Source organism: Benincasa hispida, chromosome 9 (genome assembly GCF_027475165.1).
Source record: "Benincasa hispida cultivar pf3 chromosome 9, pf3_genome.v1.1, whole genome shotgun sequence".
Taxonomy (NCBI): Eukaryota; Viridiplantae; Streptophyta; class Magnoliopsida; order Cucurbitales; family Cucurbitaceae; genus Benincasa; species Benincasa hispida.
In genome coordinates this window covers 51,439,148-51,465,988 of record NC_143486.1, presented here as the reverse complement: position 1 = coordinate 51,465,988, position 26,841 = coordinate 51,439,148, and the positions used below count along the sequence as shown (strand labels likewise).

Below are 26,841 nucleotides of genomic sequence, written 5' to 3'. Positions count from 1 at the left end.
ATAATATGATTTACATTCATGTCTGAGCCGCCTCTTCTGGTGGGCTGTGTAATCCTCAAGGAATTGTTCGCAAACCAGAAAATTGACCATGTCCGTGTACCATGGTAATTCTTCAATTTTAAATAGTTGCTCGTCCAGGAAAGTTGCGTTCACCTCTAACTGGTTGTGGTCGACTTCTAGATTTTCTAATCTTGACAAATGGTCTGCAACCTGGTTCTCTGTCCCATTGCGATCAATGATTTCCATGTTGAATACTTGAAGGAGGAGAACCCATCGAATCAATCTCAACTTTGCATCTTTCTTTGTCATCAAATATTTTATTGCCAAGTGGTCAGTGTGAACGATTACTTTAGCTCCCAGTAGATAAGCTCTGAATTTTTCAACAAAAATATCACCACGAGCACTTTTTTTTTGTGGTATTGTAATTTGTTTGAATAGGATTCAAGGTTTTACTCGCATATGCGATGGGGTGTAGCATTGTTTTTTTCTTTTGTGCCAACACTACCCCCATCGTATAACCGCTTGCGTCGCACATTAGTTCAAAGGGCTGTGTCCAGTTTGGTGCGATCAACAAAGGTGCGGTTGTTAGTACGTTCTTCAGTATCTTGAATGCGTTGAGGCATTGGTCATCAAAGTCAAACGCTCTTTCTGCCTTTAACAACGCACTCAATGATCGTGCAGTCTTTAAAAAGTCTATCACAAAACGTCGATAAAAGCCAACATGTCCTAAGAAGCTCCTGACAACCTTCACATTTTCTGGAGGTGGGAGCTTTTCAATCGCCTCAATCTTCGCCTTGTCCACCTCCAGCCCATCCTTGGAGACTTTGTGCCCGAGCAAAATACCTTCCTTCACCATGAAGTGGCATTTCTCTCAGTTTAGCACAAAGTTTGTCTCTTCACATCTCTTCAGTATCTTCTCTAGATTGTTGAGAGAGACTTCGTACGCTTGCCAATACATCGAGAAGTCGTCCATGAAAATTTCTACAGAATCTTTAAAGTACTTAGAAAAGATGGCCATCATACACCTCTGAAAAGTGCTTGGTGCATTGCATAGGCCGAACGACATGTGTCGAAACGCAATTGTTTCATAGGGGCAGGTGAATATGGTTTTCTCTTGATCCTCTGGAGCAATCATGATCTGGTTGTAGCCGGCATATCCATCCAAGAAGCAGTAGTAATCATTTCTTGCTAGGCGATCTAGCATTTGGTCGATAAAAGGCAAAGGGAAATGATCCTTCCTTGTTGCCACATTCAGTTTGCGGTAGTCCATGTAAATCCACCAGCTAGTGACGGTCCTCATTGAGATGAGTTCATTATTTGCATTTGAGACTACCATGATCCTTCTTTCTTCAGCACACATTGCACGGGGCTGACCCACGTGCTATCGGCAATTGGATAGATAATCCTTGCGTCTAACCACTTGATTATCTCCTTCTTCACGACCTCCTTCATTGTAGGGTTGAGTCTACGTTGATGTTTGATCGATCTTTTCTGATTGTCCTCGAGACGAATCCTGTGCATACAATATGCGGGGCTGATTCCTCTAATGTCTGCTAGCGTCCAGCCAATTGCTTTTATGTACTTTCTCAGGATGCTTAGCAGTGCATTTTCTTGATCTTCATGAAGTACAGAGGAAATTATTACTGGAAGCATTTCATTCTGCCCCAGGAAAGCATACTTCAGGTGGTTTGGAAGGGTTTTCAGCTCTATTGTCGGTGGTTGTTCCAAGGATGGTTTTTGGGTTTTTCTTTCTTCATTCACTGTCAGCTTTTCTTCTTTGGTTGTTGTTTCTCTGATCGAATTGTAGGCTACTATGGATGCGGTCGCATCCTCATCTTCATTTTCATTTTCAGACTTTTCTTCTTCATTCAAACTGGGTTCATCATCAAATTCAGTAAGGTCTTCTTCTTCTGGGTATTTCATGGCTCTGATAATATCAAACCTGAGCTTCTGTCCATTCACCCTCAGTGTGATCTCTCCCTTGTACACATCAATCTGAGCGTGATTAGTGGATAAAAATGGTCGTCCCAGGATGATGGGTACATCCTTGTCCGCTTCATAATCCAGGATGATGAAGTCTGCCGGTAAGATAAATTTGTCATCGTGACTAGGACATCCTTCACCTTCCCTTCTGGATGAACAAGGGACCTGTCAGCTAGCTGGAGAGTCACCATCGTGGGCGCCAACTACCCCACATTCAGCTGCTTAAAAATTGATAGGGGCATTAAGTTGATGTTGGCCCCGAGATCGCAAAGCTCTTGACCAATGTATAACCCGCCGATCGAGTAGGGTATTGTGAAACTTCCAGGGTCGCGCATTTTTGGTGGAATTATGGATTTTGAACTTTGTGTCAATGCCACCGTTGCGAACTTACAATGCTTCTTTTCTTCGTCAACATGTCCTTCAGAAACTTCGCATACTTCGACATCTGTTCAATCGCTTCAGTGAAAGGAATGTTAATATGCAACTGTTTCAGCATGTCCATGAAGCGTTGATACTGCACTTCATCATTTTTCTTCTTTTTCAGTCTCTGAGGGAATGGTGGCAGCTGTATTTTCATGGTTCCCTGTTCTTTCCGCTTCGAAGTGGACGCAATCTCCGATTCCATCATCTCTTGTTCTTCTGTTTCTTCTTGAGTTAACGGGGTCTGTGGTTCCATCGCAATTGGAGCAGTCTGGTTGGGCTCCTTCTTCTCCTTTGCCACTGTCTTTCCACTTTGCAACGTCACAACTTGACATTGCTCCTTTCCCGTACTCCCTGGGTTACGCGGAAGCTTTGTTGAACTCAACAGTGTCTCTTGCGGCCTACTTTTGAGTTCGCCCACAATCTGTTCCATATGAATTTCAAGATTGCAGATAAACGTCGCTTGATTCTGAAGCACTGTTTCATTCTTTTCAATATACTGCTTTAGTAAGCTCTCCAAAGATGAATATTGCGACGCTTGCGAACTGCTAGCTTGATTTTGCATTTTACTATTTGTTCGCGTGAAAAATCCTGGTGGCCCTTCCTTTTGCGCCATTGGTTGAAAATTTTGTTGTTGATTTTTCCATGCGAAGTTGGGGTGGTTTTTCCACCCAGGGTTGTAAGTTTTGGAAAACGGATTATTCTTCACGAAATAAACATATTGTGGGTTCCTCAGACACTCTTCCATTGGATGGCCTTCACTGCAAGTAGCACAACTTGCGCTCGTTTGGTCTATTACGTTGACCTGCCCTCTATGCATTCCTGGGCTGCTGATTGCGATTCCTTGTATTAAATTCATCATTGCAGTCATTTGGTTTTGCAGGGATGCGATGGCCCCGTTATTTGTATCACTGTCTTTAATTCTCAGTCTTTGATCGCTTTCTGTCCAGTCTTCATGATTCTTTGAAATGCGGTCAAGTATATCCTTAGCCTCATCGTAAGTATACTCCAGCTGCTGTTGCATTCGCAGCCATCTGCACTGCAGGGTACAAACCGTGGTAGAAAATTTCCATATGTAGACAATCTAGTAAGCCATTATGTGGGCAATCTCTTACCAGCCTCTTAAACCTCGCCCAGGCATCACTGAGAAATTCGTCAATATCCTATTCAAAATTAGTGATCAACTTCCTCCTTCTGGCATTCTCCATTGGGGCGAAGTACTTCTTCATGAACTTTTCCACTACCTGTTCCCATGATGTAATCTCTCTTGGTTCGAGAGAATAAGCCCATTTCCATGCCTAGTCACACAACGAAAATGGGAATAGTGTTAATCGAACATCTTCAGCGAAGATGTTTGGGAACAAAAACGTATTGTAGATCTCAATAAAACTCTGAAGTTGGGCGTGCGGATCCTCGCCACGCCTACCACCAAACTGTTCGACAGTTTGAATCATCTCCAGCATCACCGGTTTCACCTCGAATCTCGATCCATCAAGAGCTGGCCTCATGATTCCTGGTGAGAAATCATAATGGTTGGGCGACGCATAGTCCTGAATGGGCCTATTGCGGTCGTTCGCCAAGAGGATGGGGTTCGCCATGATATTATTTGCATTTGGTGCTCTATCTTCTAGTTGCTCCGCCATTTTTGGATCTCTCTTATTTTTGTTGTTGGTGGCTATTTCTTCTTCTTCTTCGAAAATTTCTCTCAATCTCTGGGTCGTAATTGGGCTAAGGATTTTGTCCTTCGCTCATACGACACCCGCTTCTTCACTTACCTAAAGAGAAGCAGTGCACAGAGATGGAGAGTCTGCAAAGAAAATAAAAAAGTTACCGTTAGCACAATGTATTTCCGTAGTCCCCAGCAACGGCGCCAAAAACTTGATGCGTGGTTAATGCAATGAAATAATGGTGTATAATGCGATGGTGGTGTATGCATTATGCATGCAAGTTTTCCTAGCAAGACCCAAATATAAATCCTACTAGGTTACATAGTAAGCCCAGGGTCGAACACAGGGACTATGGAGAGAGTATGCGACGGTGATTTCAGATTTCTTTGCGGTGACAAATAAAACAATGCGTTGGTTGGTATGTTTGTTTAATGTATGGATTCTATGCAGCGAACTTGAAAGAAGAGTTAATAACAATGAAAGTTACAATGAGTATGTGGGGGAGCAGGTTGAGAAGGTATTTAGCTAGCGCTTCCTGAGATTGCGTTCAAGCTATGCGATCATGCTACACACATGCAACAGCAATTCATCTTCCAATGTAAATGTTATGGCTTCTAATTTTAGGACGCATGCGATATATGCGATGATGTCTATAGGACTCATTCCTAAGTCTCTATTTCTTGTCTATGCGATGATGAATGATGCATATAGATACAAGGTGACTGTATACCACCATATCCTATCTCTAGGGTACATGCGATGCATTAATAGCAAACAGAACTTATACCTAAGTTTTTATCTCTTGATTATGCAGTTCTAATCTGACTCTTCCGAGCCTAGATTCTAATCTAACTTTTCCAAGCCTAGATTCTATCCTTAGACCACCCTCCTGAGCATCTCTAAAGGACAAATGACGCATACATAATACAAGATGATCGCATAAAGTGAAGATCTCAGGTTATACTAGCTAAGTGCTTCTCAACCCATTCAACAATTTAGTTACTCATGCATAATGTAAAGAGAGCGAACAGATATAGAGATACAAATTCCATTTTATAAATAAGTTCAGAATACAAAATGACAATGAAAAATAAGGATAGAGAGCCTGGTAGCAATGTCTTGCTTCCTAAGGCTTTTACACTGAGTTTTCTCTACTCTACCCAAAGAATGTTCTTGCTTCCGCAAGAGACAGCCCTCTCTCTATTCTTAACGCTTCCCAGCACTCTTCCGAGTTAACTAGGACATTCTTTCGACGTCTTCTCTCTTCACTCACCTTCGCCTTCTTAGTATATAATATTACAGACTACGACTATCTAAGTATATGGTGAAGAAGAACTCTAAATTCTGAATAGTGGAACCGAACTCCTTTAATGAAGGTGGCCTTCAGTATTTATAGAGCTTCAGGGTGGAGTTTTTTCTCTCAAATAATTGCACTGATTGGATGTCATTAATTCTCTGTCTGATGCTCTGATTAATTGTCACCAAAAAGTTAAGTGTACTTGCTACAGTGTGTCGTTAACGGCTTGTCAACTAAATTTGGATTCGACCGTCATCAGCTTTCTGTCCCATCGTGATTTATTAAGCCTTCACCTTGATGCGCCGTCTCTATGCGGCCACCTTTTTGAGAAGATCTTCGTGAACGCATACGATCGCATAGCCTAGTGGTCGCAATCTTTCAATGCTTTCGGATGCTGAATTCCTTGGATCGCAACTCTGCCTTGCGCCAACACATTTTCCTGAACAAAATACGTAAATTAGCTAGTTTAATGCGATGGACGCATGCAATCGCAATGTTCTCAACTTATTGCTTTTGGACACGATTTTATATATTTTTACCATCGCAATTCTTCATTGTTTTATATCTTTGCACTGTAATAACGTGCATTTCTGCCCATTATCATCTGTATGCCCAAAGAGCATCGTCAAGGCGTGCTCCAATCCTTCCTAGTCAGGTTCACTGTCTTTTCCAAGATATTTTTGACCTCTCGATTTGATATTTCAGCTTGTCCATTCATCTGAGGGTGATACGGAGTGGCAACACGATGGTGTACTCCATATTTTTTTATGAGTGCCTCGATGGTCCAGTTTGAGTACCCTGGTCACTGATTATAGCACGAGGTATACCAAATCTAGAAAAAATATTAGCTCTTAAAAAACTTGAAACCACAACAACATTATTAGTCCTGGTGGGGATTGCCTCGACCCACTTCGAAACATAGTCAACTGCTAAAAGAATGTATAAATACCCAAATGAGGAAGGAAAAGGGCCCATGAAATCCATACCCCATACATAAAAAAATTCACATACAAAAATAGAATTTAATGGCATCTCATTCCTCCTAGATAAAGATCTTGACCTTTGACACTTCTCACAAGATTTACAAAATGCAAAGCAGTCGGCGAATAGAGAATTCCAAATCAACCCACTATTTAAAACCTTCCTAATAGTTCTCCTAGGACTAAAATGCCCTCCACAAGCCATCTCATCACAAAAGGTGAGTACAAATTCAAATTATTCATTTAGGACACACCTGCAAATGATTTGGTCAGAAGAAATCTTGCAAGGGTATGATGGTTCCAAAACAAAGTATTTTGAATCACTTTTCAATTTGGCCCTTCTAGAACTAGGCATATCGTAGGGAAACTTACCTGTTACTAGGAAATTAATTTTTGTTTTCTTACCATGGAGTGGGTGTGTCGATATGGAACAGGAATTCATCTGGAAAGTCCTCACATAGAGGTATGAGGTCTTCTTCTTGTACTATCCTGCTCAAATGGTCAGCTACCAAGTTTTCTTCACCTTTTCTATCCTTGATGGTCAAATTGAACTCTTGGAGAAGGAGCATCCAATGGACCAATTGGGGTTTTGACTCCTTCTTGGTCATTAGGTACATGAGAGCAGCATGGTCAGTAAAAATAGTAACAGGAAATCCAAGATAGTAACAGGAAATAAGGATATTAGAACGAAATTTATCTAAAGCAAAAATGATGGCCAAAATTTCTTTTTCAGTTGTGGTGTAATTAATTTGATTGGGATTTAGGGTCCTTGATGCAAAGCATATGACGTGACTTTTTCGATCAATCCTTTGTCCTAGCATCGGTCCCACAGCTAGATTGCTAGCATCGCACATGATCTCGAACGGTACGTCCCATCTTGGAGGTTACAAAATTGGGGTAGTGGTAAGCTTGCCCGTTAAGGTCTTGAAAGTCTCTTGACACTTTTTGTCAAACTCAAAGGGAACATCTTTCTGCAATAATGTCGATAAAGGCAATGCTAACTTCGAAAAGTCCTTGATAAACCGCCTGTAAAAACCTGCATATCATAGGAAAGAATAGATTTCCCTAACATATGTTGGATAGGGAAGGTTAGCAATAACATCTACGTTAGCTTTATCTACTTCAATCCCTTTTACAGAAACTAAATGTCCTAGCACAATATCGTGGGAAGACATAAAGTGACATTCTTCATAATTTAAAACAAGATTAGCCTCAATATATCGTTTCAAGACTAGACTGAGGTTATGCAAGTAATCTTCAAAATACTCTCTGTAAACTGTAAATTCATCCATAAACACTTCTATGCACTTTTCTATAAAATCTAAAAATATGTTCATCATACACCTTTGGAACGTACCTGAGGAGTTGCAAAGTCAAAATGGCATACGCCTGAAGGCATATGTACCGTAAGTGCATGTGAATGTTGTTTTTTCTTGGTCCTCTTGGGCAATGGGGATTTGGTAGAATCCAGAAAAGCCATCAAGAAAACAGAAAAATGGCTTTCTGACGAGTCATTCCACCATTTGATCCAGAAAATGGATAAGAAAGTGGTCTTTTTTTGTTACCCCATTTAATTTTCGGAAATCAATGCACATCCTCCATCCGTTTTGCACACGCATTGGCACCATCTCTCCCTTGTCATTCTCTACAATGGTCATACCGGTCTTCTTGGGAACAACGTGAATGAGCTCACCCACTTACTATCAGGAATGGGGTAAATGATCCTGGCCTCTTTAAGCTTGATTATTTCCTTGAGAACAACTTCCTATAAATTGGGATTGAGCCTCTTGAGCGGTTGGATCGTGGGTTGGCTCCTTCATCTAGGGTGATTCTATGCATGCAAAGGGTTGGGCTTATTCCCTTGAGATTATCCAAGGTCCATCCAATGGCCTCTTTGTAAGTTTTTAGAATGTTGATCAAGGATTCCTCTTAGGCCGGTGTCAATTCTCTGGCAATTATGACTAGAAGGGTATTTCTTTCTTCTAGGTACACATATTTTAAGTGACTAGGGAGAGCTTTTAGCTCAGTCCCTTGTACATGCAAATCAAGCATATCAAGGTCAAAAGAAGGTTCGTTTATCTTAGTGGCATTAATAGCAGCAAGAGACAAGTCATGTGAGTCTATATCAATACATGGAGCAGTTAACATGTTTGCATTGTTATCTTCATCATGCAATATATCATCTATAAAATCATGTGCTTCAATCAAACATACAGACAAATATTCCTCAGGAGATTTCATAGCATCATACATGTTGAAAGAAACAACTTCCTCACCAAATTCTACAGAAAGGAAACCCCTATTTACATCAACTTTTATTTTAGCTGTTTTGATAAAAGGTCTACCAAGCAGAATTGTTGAAGATGAGGGAGAAAAAATTTCATCCATCCGTAGTATGTAAAAATCAACTGGGAAAATTAAGTCCTTCACTTGTAAAAGTACATTTTCAACTATGTCGAATTGTTGGATATAAGACCTATCAGCCAATTGAATGCACACATCAGTTTTTTGTAAATCATTCAATTTCAGATCTTCATAAACATGATAATGCATGACATTTATAGAAGCTCCTAGATCTAACATGGCATGGTGGATTACTCTATTACCAATTATACAGGGCAAAGTGAACATACCTGGATCTCGGCATTTTTTAGGCATATTATGTTTTAAGAGAGCAGATATGTTTTTACTTGCCACTACCCTTTCTTTGTCCTTACCTTTTCTCTTATTGATGCACAGCTCCTTCAGGAATTTAACATACCTGGGTATTTGCTGAATTGCATTCAAGAGTCGGATGTTAATTTGAACCCTTTTGAACATCTCAATCAGTTCTTCATCCCTTTAATCTTGTTTTGGTTTTGCTAGCTTGCTAGGAAACGGAGATTTAGGAATGTAAGGTTCAAGAGAAGGTGTAGAAGGGGTACTTACCTTAGGTGATTGTGCCTCAGGATCACCATCACTTTTTTTCAGTTTCTTCATTTGTCTTACTGACTGAAGGAGGATCATCAGAGGAGGTCTTTGGTGATGGAAGCTCCTTACAACTTCTTAGTGTCATAGCACTGACGTTGGCATGGTTTGGTTGGGCAAGAAGCTTTCCAGAACTTTTGTTCTCGATTTGATTTATGGCAGCAGCTAGTTGTGTAACTTGAGTCCCTAGATTGGCCATGCTTGCTCTGGTCTCTTGTTGATAGGTTTTAGTGTCTTGAGACAATTGAAGTGAGTCCTTCTATAGCTGTTGGAGTTCCTGTTGAAATTTAAGAGAAGTATCAGCTAAAGACTTAAAGCTGTCTTCTAAAGACATACTTGAGGAAGACAACGACGGTTGATTAGGGTGGTTAGAACTATCATATCCCTGTCCTTGGGCTAGACCTCCCCACTTAAGGTTAGGGTGATCGTGCGACTCTTGGTTGTAAACTGGGCCATGAGGGTCGTACTTTCTCTGGTATCCCCCAATTGCATTTACTTGAGCTTGAGGACATGCTTCAGATGTGTGTCCAACTATCCACAGGCTCCACAAGCCTTAACTTGAGCTACTCCTCCCTGGGCCAATTGTGTCACAAGAGAAGTCAAATTAGAAATTTGAGTTTTTAATTCTTTTACTTCTAAATTACCAGATACATCAAATTCAGTGGCCCTTATTTTCAGCCATGCCAGATATCAATTCTTAGGCCTCTCTGAGTGTTTTGTCAGCAAGAGTACCCCTAGCTGTTAAGTCGATTGAATTCCTGTCATAGGTAAGCAAACCACTATAGAAATATTGAAATAGTAATTGGTCAGAAATTTGGTGATGGAGAAAACTAGCACATAATCATTTATAGCATTCCCAATATTCAGATAGAGATTCTCCCACAAACTGCTTTATACCATAAATGTCTTTTCTTATGGAATGGGTCCTAAAGACTGGGAAAATTTTTTCAAGAAATTTCTTTTTCAGTTCATTCCAAGTAGTAATGGATCCAGGAGCCAAGTAGTACAACCAATCCTTGGCATCGTCTTGTAGTGAGAAAGGAAATGCCCTTAGGTTCAGTTGCTCTTCTGTGACTCTGTAGGGTCTCATACTTACACAAATCATATGGAAGTCTTTAATGTGTTTGTGGGGGTTCTCCTCTGCAAGTCCTCTGAAAGTTGGTAATAAATTGATCAATCCTGGTTTCAATTCGAAAGGCACCATGGTCGGCAGAAATACAATGCACAAAGGCTTCTGGTCCATATCAGGCTCCATCAGCTCCCTCAAAGTTTTCTCACGAACTTCCTCTCCCATTGTTGTGTTTTCAATAGCTTCTTCTCTACGTCTCCTTCAATTTCTCCTCTCCTCCTGGTCTATATCTGCAAGAAAAACAAAATCTGGTCTCCCAGAGGAGCGAGTCATAAACCAAAGGGCAAACTAGTTTTTTTATTGTTATTTTTACTTTATATATATATATATATATACATTCTTCTTATATCTAAAGGGAGTTCACAAACTTTCCTAGGCCGATTTTCATGTCCCCCCAACAAGGACGCCAATTTTGTTCGGACTCGGGAATCGATGTTGTTACTTAAACCCAAATTCGAACAAAAGTTTTAATTTTGTTTTCACCAATCTAAGGCTTATACCACAAACATAGAAAAGCGGTAAGATCTGGGTCGAATCCATAGGGAGATTGTTGAATCAATCTAAGACAGTTTATGAATTCCAAAAGAAAGATTTTAGTTATTATGGTTTTAACAAGCGGAATTGAATAAAAGAAAATAAGAGCAAGTGCAGAAAAATAAGGTTTTGAGACAATTTCAGGGGAAAGTCTTGGGATTAGTTTATATGCTTTTTATTTTCTATCCTTAGGTACTAGTTATTTTTTTTTCAATTATATAAACCCCTCGACCTATTAGAAATTCTAATAGCCCAAATAACCAATTTTTGATGAAAATCTAAAGCAGCTCTAATTCAGTTTAAAACTTTTCTTTCTTAGCTATGCCCAAGTTAAAACTGAAAAGCATTAAGAAAGGGTTCAATTGTCGAGACATTCAACAAGCCAGAAAACCATATCTTGTTAAATGATTTATTTGGGAAAGAATATATTAGAACCTACATGAACTTGGCCAGAAAAAGCCTAGACCTCAACCATGTGATCCCAACATTTGCAATTTAATCGATCAACAATGTATAGGCTAGTAAAATTTTGCAAACATGAGATTCAACAAATCAATTTGTAAGAAAAATTCCTTGAATACAATTAAAAATAAAATAAATCCCCTAAAGGGTTAACAATAATTGAATAAAATAAATTAGATGGACTTCAAGAATTAAGGCATACAAACTATCCCAAGAAATTAATTTAGCCTCTAAAAGGCATAATTCAAACTACAATGAATAGAAAAAGTAGAAATCGGGGCTAACTATACCTATTATTCCTTAGCAAATTGACTCAATGACTTAAAAATTGAACGAAAACTCTAAACTCTTCTAAATTCAATCTTAAGCTTACTTGTGTGGTGGGTTGTGTTGATCCTCATTCAAAGCTGACCCTTCAGGTCCTTTTTATAAATTTCTTGCAGTGTCGCGACGCTAGGGTTAAACGTTGCAACACTGCATTGCACCGTGCAAGCCCTAGGACTTTCGTCAAAGTTCGCAACATTGCGACGCTATAAGAGAGCGTTGCGACGCTATAAGAGAGCGTTGCGACGCTCTGTTACTATCTTTCATCGTTAGGTTTCAGCGTCAGGAGGTGTTACAACGGTGGCGATGATTCAAATCTGAAGCATTGCGACGCTCTGGACAGCGTTGCGATGCTGCCCTGTTCTTGGAGCTACTGCCTTTTTGAAGGAAATCGAACACGACGATTTCCATGAGCAGCGGAAAGATCATTCCAAATTACAATCATCTATGAACATTACAATTACAGTTATAAACAAAAACAAATGGTTATGCATCCATTACAGAAATTACAGCATGATACAACAAAGAATCAAGGAGAAACTCTAACACAGCAACCTCGAATGCTCGGACACAGCAACCTCAAACGCTCAACAACACGATCGCTACAGCACACGAACACTGCATGCTCAAACTCAACGATCGCCTAGGTCACGAACACCCCAACACTAAGAACGGCCTCCACAGAACCTCGACAGTGTCGAGTTGTGTATGATGCCACCAAGAAGGTTACCTTGGTATTCTCGGTGTGAGAATCTAGAGGGTGGGTTCTGTGTGGACTTGGTTTGAGGAAAAAGATGGAGGAATCAACAATCGTGTAAACGATTGAGCAAGTGGGAGAAGACTGAACCTATCGTATAGGTCGATGCCCAATCGTTTAGCAAAAGCTAAGTAATTGTCTAACAAAAGCTAAGCGATCATTTAGCTCATCGCTTAGTTCCGTGTTTGTCGCTTACAAAATACTATACGATCGTTTACCTTAGTTAAGTTGTCGCTTAGTAAATCTTATTTACTTGACAACTTCTGTGAGATTAATTTTCCGAGAGAGAAAATCTCAAAATCAATTTTGTCAAAAACTTACTAAAATTAGGAAAATAATTTTTCTTTCATCTCACAGTCACCATGAAACACAAATAACCTTCCACTCAATTGATTATTAGAGAAAGAGATTAAATTATCCAATAATTAATATTATTATAAAAATAAATGTTAACTAACTTACCATAATATATTTATAACCTAGAGTTTTAATATTTCATCTCATGAAAACATATAAACCATAGTTCTTTTTCTATTCCATGGCACTTAATGTAAATCTCATTTACATTAATCATCCACTAGTTGTATCTCATACACCATACCGATCATATCATAAATAATCGAATTACCTCTTGTCAATTTGAACATTTCAAATCAACACCAAGAACTGATCCTCAACTGAATTCGTTGAGCTACCAAAGGGACCTTATGCACCTGTGGCTTGAAACTCCAACGACATGTGAATAACTGATTAAACTCTTTAGTCACAGAATCAACCATTCGTTAACTATCAGACACTCAACTAAAGATCGATAGCTGAACTCTCCTTACCACAGATATATTATGTGTCCATCTTAACCAATCAGTAGTGCGACAACCCTTCATAGATCGCTCGTAAGTACAGCTCGGCCAATAACCATTATACCCCTATAGTTACATCTAACTCCTTAAGTACCACTGATCCCTCTAGTGAACATAAGTTATAGTACTACTATGGCTGAGTCCTCTCTCCCAAAGAGAAGCTGTGGCCACTATGTTCAAGCCCCGGAATCAGCCCTTGAGGGAGCAATCTCTCTACTTATCTCTGCTTCGGGAAAGGAGTGAACTCCATCTTGTGGATTGAGTTCTCAGCTCCCAGATCAAACAAGTCCCCAAAAAGGTAGGCATGTTGAGTTGGCAATCTGACCACTCTCACCCATACTAATCAAAGGACCCTGCTCAAAGGCAGGAGTTCCCAAAACATTCAAGATTGAGGTCGTGCCACCTATAGTCATTTAGGTGAGATGTAAGTCTCTAGTATCAACGGTGTTATATACAAATTCTAGTCATCTCGTGGTCCGGTCTTATACAAACTCTTTGTATAGGACACCCCCCCTTGCACGTCTCCACATGAATGGTCAGGATCTACATTCTGTAGTAGTTTACAACACTTGCAAACCTCTACAAGGCGAGCTATATCCATAGTGTCACCAGGATCAGGTATCCCACCTTAATCTTTATAGTACAGACCTATTTAGGTTATCACTTAAGCCATGATCCACTTGTATATCACATATACATGCTTAAGTTTACTGAAGATAACCAAGGAGCTTTGATTATTGGGAGTAAATGCCAGAATGAAATAAAAATTATTTTATTCATCAAACAATGTATAACAATACAAACAACGAGACTCTAGGAGAATTAGGACACCAATCCCAACACTTTCAGCGTCGAATGAGTGTTGGACTAAGGTTTGGGATGAGGTATTGTGACGCTGCCGCAGGGCAAAATCTCCTTTTTCAACTCAACTTGATTTTGTGCGTTTGGGCTTTGGTTTTTCCGCTCTTTCAGCTCGATTCTTTCTCTTTTCCACGTGTCAGCTCCATGGGATTAATTCTCCTACAAAACGAGACAATAGAATCCAAGAATTATCCAAATATAGGAAATTAAGGCTATAAAATTGGCTCTTTTTGAGTGCTTAAAAACACCCCCAACTTAAGACTTGATCGTCTCGAGCAAGATAAAATTCAGTCATGGATTTCAATTAGAGAATGTTCACTCTATTTAACGAATCCTTTCTCCAATCTCAATAATCTATAGGGTCTCATAATAGATCAAACCAAATAATCAATCAATTGAGACTTTTATAATAAGGTTATTTTTCGATCAAAACCATGTACAAAGGAGAAAACTAAGAAAGAACTTTTATTTCGTTAATTATAAAGTGCCCGAAAAATTCTTATCCATCTCCCAATTCATCTTCCCTCTATTCTGGCTCGGTCATCAGTCCAAGACATATTGATATTGCTAATCAAAGAGTAACACTATCAAGGAATGCCTAAAACTCATGCATACAAAACATAAAAGGAATTTATTTTACTCAGAGGGCTAGCTTTCACACTCTACTACTGGGAACTTATCAATCTTTTCTCGCGGGCCCTAACAGAACATAGCAAAGGTAGCTCTTTTCACCTCTATCCATGCACACACGCACACTCTATATTTTTTTATTCTTTTTCTTTCTCCTTTTTTTTACACGCTATGCTTATTTTTTTCTTTTTCACTATCTAGTTTTATTCTCAAGCCAATAAGGGGCATTTCGAGGTGACAACGAAAATCCGAGATAGATAATCCGTTTATCACCCAATTCCACCTCCAAATTGTGATCAACTCCAAGTAGGAGCTACCCTCCATGCAAGTCACTCTCCCTGCATGAAAACATGTTATATAATGAGTCTTCATGCATGGATTTTGGATAGATTTTCTAGAAAATCTTACTGAAGTGCTAGAATTCTGAAAACCCTAAAAAAAACCACCAAAATTCCTCTCCAATTCAGCTTGATTTAAGTGTTTCCACCACATATTTCTTCTTGAACTTTATAGAGAAGATCTTGGTGGTAGTCTTGTTGAAGTTTCAAGCTCAATCTTGAAGTGATTCTGCTAAATTCGTAGATTAAGTCTTCAAAGGTACGTTTTGCTTCAAACTCTCTTTAAACTTCTTTTGAATAGCATGTTTAAAACTTAAATTAAGAGTAGTTAGAGAGTTTATTGATTCTGATTTATTCCACTGCATGTTAGATTACTCCTTCAATTTTGAACCTTATGGTCAGGCCCTCCAAAGGGATGGTCGCTCTAGGATGACAACGCAGGCGAACCATAGGAATCTCACGGTGTAACTTAATGGAGGAGATTGTAGGATAGTTGACACGCGTCCTTCTCCCACTTACTATAAACACTTTCCCCATTCACCTTGTTATTGACCCATGCAAACACTTTCTGAAGGGAGGTCGTGCCCAGGGCGACATGAAACCCAACATGGATCTCACGGTGTGAACTCTTGGGGACGCGAAAGCTGAAATTCAATATATCATATATACCAACTCCCTCCCACTAAAGTATTCTAATATTTTATCAGGATTTTATTATACTTAGTTAAAAATCGGGTAATGAATTTATCTAAGTCCTTTACATTTACTCAATATAACATTTTTATTGAATAATTTAACAATACTTGATTTTATTTATTAAACTCTTTTAATAAAACCAATAATTTATTGCATGATTATAAAATATTTGTCCAATTCATCCTCCAGGTTGGTTCCCAGGTGGAGGTGTTCCGTTTTCGTCAGTTTAAATACCCCATTCCTAGACAGAACCTTCCTTAGACAAAGGTTCCTTATAGGCAATTATTTTATAAATTTAATCTTTTATTGAAATTCATTTTAATCCTATTAAACAAACTAAAAAAGACTAACCTATTCCTAATTTCATTAGAAATAACATAGATCAATTTTAAACCATTTAAAATTAATTTGGACATATGTTTGCATGTAATCTAGATTATAGATTTTAATCTATTTCATTAATACTATAACTCTTTATAAATTAATGAATTATTAAAAACTATAAAATATCAAGCATTCACATACATCATTCCACTGTTTATTAGAACAATTTTAATATATAGTATGATGCATGGACATGCTTAGGTTAATCATACGTCATTAACATAACACTTATATTATGATGCATGAGCATGCTAATTAAACCATGCATCTATAAAATATAACCCTTTATATTTAATTATGATGTATATACATGTCTATTCTAGAGTAGGTATTTTTGAATCTATATGACATACAATATGTAATATGAATTAAAAAAAAAAATTACAATATACATCCAATGCATAATTAAATTAAACTACAAAAATTAGACAAATTTTTGGCACCCTAATGCAAAATTAATTGATTAAATTAATATAACTGTTATATGAATTTAATTAATTAATATTAAATTAAAATTACAAAAAGGAAATTAGGTTAAAGCTGCTGTTGAAGATGTCCCGCGCGCACTGCCAGCATCCCGTCCAAACTCGGAGTGTTGCAATGTTGCGATTGCTGTGCTTCGCCACTGCCTTTCAGTGTTGAAATGATGCAATATCAGCATCGTGACGCTAATCGGCAGAACACTCCCGTTCTGCATGCTTTTAGCTCCAAACTTGCCTTGAACACCTCCGTTTCTTCCCGATCTCTTTGGCAACTATTGCTCTATCGATCTACACGGACTCACAGACTCGAAGCAAGAATTAAACTTCCCAAAATACAAACTGCAGTGGAAGCGTTTTGTTAGAACACCTTGCATCCTGCAATCCGATTTTTACATAAACATAATCATTGAATTAAAATAGAATATAAACATGTAAATTAGCATTCTTTAGGGAAAAGATTAAGAACGATTCTTACCTTTGTAGATTCCCAAGTGCCACGAACACTTCTCTCTTAGTTTCAACGAACGAATCTTCAATGATCTTGATCATGAACAATTTCTTGAACAATCTCGAACACTACCATGAGAGTAACTTTGTTATTCTCTAGGATTTCAATAGAGAGATAGGTGGTATCCAACTATTAGGAGAGGGAGAGGAGAAAAGGATTTTGGAGAACAAAGAGGATTTTCTTTATGGCTTAGGAAAAAATTCTACACAATAACACTATGGTATTGTGTATTGTGTTGTGTTTGTTCCTAAAGAGCCATAGGCAGGTCTTTATATAGAGAAAGTGCCAAGCCCTTTTCCTAATATTTTCCTTTTCTATAATTAATTAAATAACACTTATTTAATTAATTAGCCAATTTAATTAAATAACACTTATTTAATTAATTAGCCTAATTAAATAATACTTATTTAATTTTAATTTTCACAATAATTAAATAGCTATTTATACATTAAACCTAATTTAATGTATATATTTAATTATCATAAACATCGCATGTATATATGAAAAACCTCTCTATTAATTAACTCTTTGTGAATCTAATTCACTTGAATTAATTAATTTGAATCTTATTCAAATATTACTTTCCAATTTAATTATGGATCAAATCCATAATTAATTATCTATTAATCACATTAATATATAGTTCCTCAAATTAATTTGAACAATTTAAATTATCATTCTTAAGTATTCTTTAGTGAGTTAACGAGGGAACCTGGTAGACTTGTAGAGAAGCTCCAACAATATGAGATTAATTAGCTAAACTCATTAATCAAATTAATCAATATTCGTTAACTGTGAGTACACTCCATTAAAGACCCATAACTACATTCTTCTCACTACAAATATATTTTTGTATCCACAAATATAGACCAATACAAGCAAGTTAGTCCTTCATGAGTGTTCATAACTTCAACTAGGTCAAATTACCATTTTACCCTTGGGTTACCTCCGACTTCTTAAGTACCAGTGCTCTTCTAATGAACAAACTGTTTATAGTTCAAGCAATAAACAGAAACCCTTTTCAGGCCAATAAGAGGGTAGGACCCTTTGTTCAAGTCCTGGAGACACCACTTAATGGAATACTCATCCATTTATCCTTAAAGTGGGAAGGAATGAATTCCATCTTGTATTTGAAGGAACTCTTCTACAAGAGTACCTATGAGCGGAAGCGGATCTTTCCAAAAACATTGTGAGAGAATTACCATATTTACATTCAAACATACAGGTATACATCTTACTGTTAAATTACCGGCATGCTTAAAGATTAAACAACACAAAACAAGAAAACTTATCAGTTGAAGACTCTTTCTTCTCAGCAAATCTCGCTCTCTCCACAAACAGATGCTTTCGCTCTCGCTGGAACGGAAGCTATCATTCAACAAAACTTTGGTCGTCTACCACGAACGGCCACCACACAAACAGACGAAGAATGGGGACGACACCACCACTTGGAACTCTTGGTATTCTCAGTGTGAGATTCAAAGAGTGGGCTCTATTCGGATTTGGTAGAGGGTAGGAGGAGAGGAAGATCGTATACAACGATCAAGAAAGTGGGAGAAAGCTAAGTCTATCGTATAGACAAAAAGCTTGATCGTTTAAATGAAGTACATGATCGTGTAGGAAAAAGGCAGTGATCGTCTATATGATCGTTTAGTAAATGTTCAGCGCTAGACGATTGTTTAGGAAAAGGTAGGCGATCGTTTAGAAAAAAGCGTGCGGGTGTAAGCAATTGTCTAGTAAACTCAAGATATCGTATAGTATTTGATTTACTAAGCGATAGGCAGCTAACACCTTTGTGAGCAAATAACCGTGTTTTTTTTTTTTTTTTTTTTTTTGCAAAATGAAAATAATTTTCATTTTATTCTTCAGTTACGAAAATCGAATGGAACTTCCCACTAACGCACAATTACGGAGAAAACGGCGGCCAATTATCCCATAATTGTCCAAAATAAAAATAAATATAATCATATTATATTTATTAACCTATAGTTTAATATCATATATCAACCACAGTGTTTTCTCCTCCACTAGATATAAATCATATATATATCTAATTTCCTCCAATTAATGTATCTCATATATAAAGTCAATCATATCATATATAATTAACCAGTTCAATCATATCATATATAATTGAACTCCCTCTTGTCAATTTGGACATTTCAAACTGATCCAAAAACTAATTCTCAACATGAATCCATTGAGCTACTAAGAGGACCTTATGGACCTACGAATCGAAGCTCCAATAGTACGTGAATAACTAACTAAACTCTTTACCACCCACCATCTGTTAACTGCCAGGCATTCCATTAAAGACCGACAGCTGTACTCTTCTCACCACAGATATATTTCTTTGTCCATCGGATATAACCAATCAACAGTACGATAACCCTTCACAGATGCTCGTAAGTACAGCTGGGCTAATTTACCGTTTTCCCCTGTAGTTACATCTAACTCCTTAAGTACCACTGATCCCTCTAATGAACAATACAACATAGTTCTACTATGTGTGAACGCCTCTCGGGCCATGAGAAGGTGTGTGGTGCCACATCGTTCAAGCCTTGGGATCAGCTCTTAAGGGAGCAATCTATCTACTTACCTCTTCTTCGGGGAAAGATTGTATTCCATCTTGTGTAGCTGAGTTCCCAGCTCCCAAATCAGACGATCCCCAAAGTGGTAGGTTTGAGTTAACGACCTAGCCACTCGCACCCATGCAAATCAAAGGACTGCCCTCAATGGCAGGAGTTCCCAACTCACTCAGGATTGAGGTTATGTTACCTATGGTCATCCTAGTGAAGTGAAGTCTCGTCATGAACGATGAATATAATAAGACATTAACACTTTGTGGTCAGGTTTTATACAAACTCTTTGTATAGGAAGCCTTCACTCGCATGTTCCCAAAGAATGATCAGGATCAGACCATCTATAGCAAGTCACAACACTTGTAACTATTCTACAAAGCGGGCCGCATCCGTAGCATTACTAGGATAAGGTTTTCCTCTTATATCCATATACTACAGACCATTGTATGTCACCACATACATGCTTAAGTTACATAATGACAACCAGGGATTTTAGTTTATTGGTTTGTGGTAAAGAAAATAAAACATCCAATGTGCAAAGTCAATTAGTGAAGAAAATATCATATATTATACATCACAACCATTTGTACAAAAGTGTGTTTACAAACTACAGGACACGAGACTTTAGGGCATCATCCCCAACAGTATTATTATGTTCCTAGCTCCCTACTCGGTCTTGTCCCGAACATGGTAAACATATTGGGTCGACGAACTGGCCACCATCACTCATGCAAATCAAAGGACAATCCCTCGTGAATAGGAGTTCATAATATACTTAGGATTAAGAGTGATTCGCCTAGGTCATTCTATTGAAATAGAAACCTGACTAGTCAACGGTGTTGTAGCTAGTGGCAACTATTTTGCAATCCAATCTTATTCAAAATCATTGCATAGGATACCCCCACTCGTATGTCACCTACACGAACATTTGATTATTACATTTGTATCAAATACAAAGTGGGTTGTATCCATAGTGTTACTAGGATAAGGTACCTTGCCTTATCCCTATACTATAGACCCTTTAGGCTGTATCTTGAACATTGATCCCTTTATGTCTCCACATACAGTTCAAGACTCATAAGAAAACCTTGGGTGTTAGTTTATTAGATTTAGGGTTACTAAGACAAAATAGATAACAATACGAAGATTAACATTTATTGATTTAACATCTATAACATTTTATTGATGATGATCATAATAACATTTACTGTCTACAAGTTTTAGGGCATAAGACCCAACAAACTGCCACTTGAATTAAAACTCTATCTACAAGTTTTAGGGCATAAAACCCAACATTAAGAACGTGTTCTCAAATAAAAGCCCCCTCTTGTATATGGGTATTGAAGATGAATTTAAGAGTGCCATGCTTGAGTTGAGCAGACGGTTGTATGAATATTGCCCACAGGGACTCCATGACCTCATGGGTAGTGAGCATCGGCTCATGCTTCTTGGCCAAGATTTCAGAAAGGCTTGCCAAGATATACGCTCAGGCTTTTTCATTTGCCCATACCTAGTGCTCGTATGCCTCCTAAATGTTTTGAGTGGCATTTTGAGTTGGGACTGGAAGACATTCCTCTAATAGGAAAAATCATAAGTCACGATGATTAGAACTGTATTGATTGTGTTTTCCAGGTGATGTAATTACTGCCAGTTAATTTGTCAACAACGAGCATATTTAAAGTTGCAGAAATCATATTGAAAATTGCTAACATACAATTTATTTATATTAGTAATCCATGCATTACTCACTTTCAAAAACCAACCAAGTTTAGCAAAATAACTTAATGCACCCTATGTGACATCTATCTTGTGATGATGTTTCAATGAGGCAGGATAAAAGCCACCGCAGGGTGATTAGGTATCCCTTCACTGAAATGAGACCATCTTAACCAATATACAGAATAACTTCTTATTCCTGTAACTATTAGTCACCATTGTTCGATCCAAAAATTGTTAACTAGCTTAAACACCAGTGTAACCCTTCATTTTAGATTATAGAGTTCCACCTTAATGAGTCAACCATAGGGAAAAACAGATTGGGGCAAAAACTAAAGCAATCCTATCCCTTTCTGGAGTTTGAGTAAACAGTCATGCAAATGTCATCCATGGAGGACACAAGCAAAAGTGCCTCGAGGCCGAGCATGAACATTTACTACAAACTAATGAGAGAGACTATGAGATGTGTTAACACACGTCCCGCGCCCATTTACTATGAACACTCTCTCCATTCACCTTGGTATTAACCTATACAAACATCACCCGTAGTGGGACACAAGTAAAGGTGCCTCGAGGCCGAGTATATGGAGGGAGAAACGTGAAAAGGACAAATGAAATGTCAAATATCTCACTTTCCTCCCATTGAGTATTTTATCTAGGGTGAATTTAACCTAGAAAAATACGGCTAATTATTTTACTAAGTGATTGTTTAAGTTTGCCCAGAAGTAACATTACTTTGAATAGTTTAACAATTTTGATTAATGTTCATTAAACATTTTATCAAAGTTTATCAACAATTGCATGCTTGTAGTAAATCTATCTAATTTACCTTCCAGGTCAGTTCTCAGGTACGGGTGTTCCTTCCGTCAACTTAAATACACCAACCTGGACAAAACTAGCCTTAGACAAAGGTCCCTTATAGATACATTTGCTACAATTTTAATCTTTTATTAAAACCAATTTAATCCTATTAAACTGATTAAAAAGATTAAAACTAATTTCTAATCATCTTAGAAATATTGTGGTAGGTCTATGTGAATCATATTTCAAACTATTTAAAAAATGATTTTAGCCTAAGTTAGTATGAAACTCTGTATTATTGATTTAATTTCTAATTTCATTTAATTATAACGGTTATAAAATAAATGAAACAAACAAAAACCATACACTACATTTCAAATCATACTTAGAAAAAATTATGCCAATTATAAAGTTACCTAAAGTAATGACATGTTTCATGCAATTCCCATTTCATTATTAACATACATAACATTTATATACTAAAGAAATGAAATTCATAATGACATTCATCCATACATTCTAACTATATATTATAACAATTATAATATAATGATGGATGATAATGTCATTAATGCATGCAAACATATATTATAACATTTATAATATTCATGATGCACGATTAAATGCATAACCTATGGTGGGATTTTCTATATGGCATACATTATGACATATATTAAAAGAAATAAACTATATATCAAATGCATAATTTGAAGAACAATATATGGATCGGGATTGAACTCATAAACGATTAATTAAATTAATATAACATTTCTATTAATTTATTTAATTAAAAACTAACTATTACAACATAAAAGTCTATTGAATCAATCCAAAATAGGGATCAAGCCATGAACTGCTCAAACCAAACTGCACGCGAACCGGCTGAACCACGAATCGAACCACATCATTTTTCCATCTCAGAGCGTTGCAACGCTATGACCTAGCGTTGGAATGCTACAAAAAAAATCCTTTCGTCTGCCTCTTTGCAGCGTTGCAATGCTAGGGCATAGTGTTGCAATGCTGTTGTATAGTCGCCTATTGTATAGTCACAATCTCCATCGAATTTGCTCCAATTTCGGCCTTTTTTCTCCTAAAAGTCACCGAAACACTTACGAATGACATGGATAATTAATTACAGACCCAATTGCATATTAATGCCCAAAACAACGAGCCTTTACAAACAAAATTTGTAAACTAAAGCATTAAAACTATAATCCAATCTCGAAACATCCATAACTACAAAACCATGCATTCATCAACATGAAACGCAGTACTGTAATGCAACCAACCATTAAATGAATTTTAATTCTGAAAAAAAAAATAAAATTGGGACCAAGAATGCCACTCTAATACCAATTGAAAGACTATGATTTCTGATGTGGAAGCGCGGATTGTGTTCCAATTTTCAATTTTGCAGAGAACATTATGCATATCAATAAATTATACAACATGCTTTTACAAATAAATAGAGAAAGGAATTAAAGTTAGAAGATAACTACCCTTGAAGCCAAATTAATCTTCACGAATTCCTTCTCCCATCGATCACAAACTCTTCAAATCTCCTCGAACCAAAAACAACAATCCAAGATCATCACCAAGAGGTAATCCTCTGTATTCTCCTTAGAATAAGGTGAGAATAATAGGAATGTGTGGGCTCTGTTTATTTTGGGAGAGGGAGAAAGAATTTTGAAAGGGAGGGAATTTACTTGAGAGAATTACGTTTGGACAATCTTACACACAGACCAACCCTCTGTGATTATCATCTGTGAAGAAGATAAAGAAGCCAACATGTAAAATTTTCCTTCCACGATTGATAATCATGAAAGGAAATAGGGGGAGGGAGTTATAACTCCCTCCTAAATTAAATTAAAAAAATTAATTTAATAAAGAATTAATATATATATGATAACAAGACATCCAGTGAGTGGAAGCAGATCGTTCCAAATCTCATTGAGAAAAAACACACAAATAATTACAGTCTAAATGGAAACGAACAGATTATGCATAATCAGAAATTACAGCATGCTATAAGAAGATACAAGGGATAGAGTATGTGAACCTTTGAAAAACCTTTCTTTATGTATCCCTCGATCGTTCAACAAATGGTTCACAGCACGAACTCGAATGCAACGAACATAATACGATCTCAATGAACGTCTGAATGCACCTCGATCCCAATCGAGTCCAACTCGATCCTCGAACTGAACAAGAACTCCACCATAAGTGTTACCTTAGTATTTTCAGTGTGAGAATCCATTATTTGTGGGCTCTATATGATTTGGACTAAGGAAAGCAGGAGGTAGATGATCGAGTAGACAATAGAATAAGTGGGAGATGAAGACTGTCTATCGTATAGACGAAATACTCGATTGTTTAGAATATGGAAGCCTATCGTATAGACTTTACTACTCGATCGTGTAGCAACGATTAATCGAGTAACTATCGTATAGTAACTTATAGCTCGATCGTGTATGCTCTCGATGTTATCGCTTAGTAAAAACCTTTTTACTTGATAACCTTTTGTGAGATTATTCTGAATGAATCATCTATCTAATTTTGGAAAACCATTTTCCTTTTTATCTCATAGTTACCATAAAACTTCCAATAACCTCCCACTAAATACAGTTATTAGAGAAAAATTTAATTATCATATAATTAATATGTTATAAATAAATATAATAACCAACTTATCATATTATATTTATAACTTATAGTTTTAATATTTCATCATATGAAACATATAAACCATAGTTCTTTTTCTAATTTATGGTATTTAATATAAATCATATTTATATAATACATCATATCAATTATATCACATATAATTGAATTCCTCATGTTAATTTGAACACTTCAAATTAACTCAAAATCTAATTCTCAACTTGAACCCATTGAACTATCCAAGGGACCTCATGGACCTATAGCTTGAAGCTCTAACGGTACGTGAATAACTGATTAAACTCTTTAATCACGAGATCCACCATCTGTTAACTGTTGGTCACTCCACTAAAGACTGACAGTTGCACTCTTGCACTATAGATATATTTCTGTGACCATATGACCAATCAACAATGATGACCCTTCACAAATCGCTCGTAAGTACAACTAGGCCAATTCACCGTTTTGCCCCGTGTAGTTACATCTAACTCCTTAAGTACCACTGATTTCTCTAATGAACAATTAGTCATAGTCCTACTATGACTAAGTCCTCTCGAACCAGGAGAGGGTGTGGCCACTATGTTCAAGACCCGGAATTAGTCCTTAAGGGAGCAATTTATCTACTTACCCCTGCTTTGGGGAAGGAGTGAATTCATCTTGTGTAGCTGAGTTCCCAGCTCCCCAATTAGACGAATTGCCAAAATGGGAGGCTTGTTAAGTTGGTAATTTGGCCACTCTCACTCATACAAATCAAAGGAACACCCTCATATACAAGAGTTCCCAATTCACTCAGGATTAAGGTCATGTCATCCATTATTATTTTAGTGAAATGTACGTCTCAATTATCAACGACATTATATAAAGAGACTAATCATCTCGTGGTCCAGTCTAATACAAACTCTTTGTATAGGATACCCCCGCCTGTATGTCTCCACATGAATGGTTAGGATCAGGACATTTGTAGCACTTTACAACACTTGTAACATCTACAAAGTGTGTCGTATCCGTAATGTCAACATGATAAGGTATCCCTCCTTTATCCATCTACTACAGACCATTTAGGTTATTACTTAAGGCATGATCCACTTGTATGTCTCACATACATGCTTAAGTTACATGAAATAACCACAGATATTAGTTTATTGGATTTGGAGTAAATGCTATAAAATAACATTTATTTTATTAATAACAATATGTGTACAAAATTTTTACAACTACGAGACCACCGGGAGAATTAGGACTCCAATCCCAAAAATCTCCCACTTGTCCTAATGCCTTGGGAGACTAATGTACAATACATAAAACAGTACAATATACAATAAACTGGGGCATATTTTATACCTCAGTATCATCTCCTACTTTCCCTAGACAAGGTGCTGCATGTCCCGTAGACCCAAACTCTCCAGATGACCCTCGAATACTTTAGCCGTGAGAGCCTTTGTAAATATATCAGTAACGTTGTGCTCCGACGTGATCTTCGTGACTATCATATCACCGCGATGCACAATTTCCCTGATCAAATGGTACGTCCGTTCAATGTTCTTGCTTCTTTGGTGACTCAGAGGTTCCTTAGAATTTTCCACAGCCCCGCTGTTATCACAATAGAGTGTGATCGACAAAGACATATTTGGAACAACTTCAAAATCTGTAAGGAACTTCCTAAGCCAAACAACCTCTTTAGCAGCTTCATAAGCGGCTATATATTAAGCTTCCATAGTAGAGTCCACGATAAATCTCTACTTGATGCTTCGCCAAACTACAGCCTTTCCATTCAGAGTGAACACTGACCCTAATGTTGATTTTCG

General features: G+C 37.4%; 1 non-coding gene across 1 annotated transcript; it reads left to right on the top strand.

Annotated features, from left to right (window-relative positions):
- The first annotated feature begins 3,492 nt into the window (after positions 1 to 3,492).
- LOC120087448 (small nucleolar RNA R71) lies at positions 3,493 to 3,599 on the top strand. Its single transcript, XR_005484589.1, has one exon. It is a non-coding gene; the product is annotated as a small nucleolar RNA R71 (small nucleolar RNA).
- The last annotated feature ends 23,242 nt before the right edge of the window (positions 3,600 to 26,841 follow it).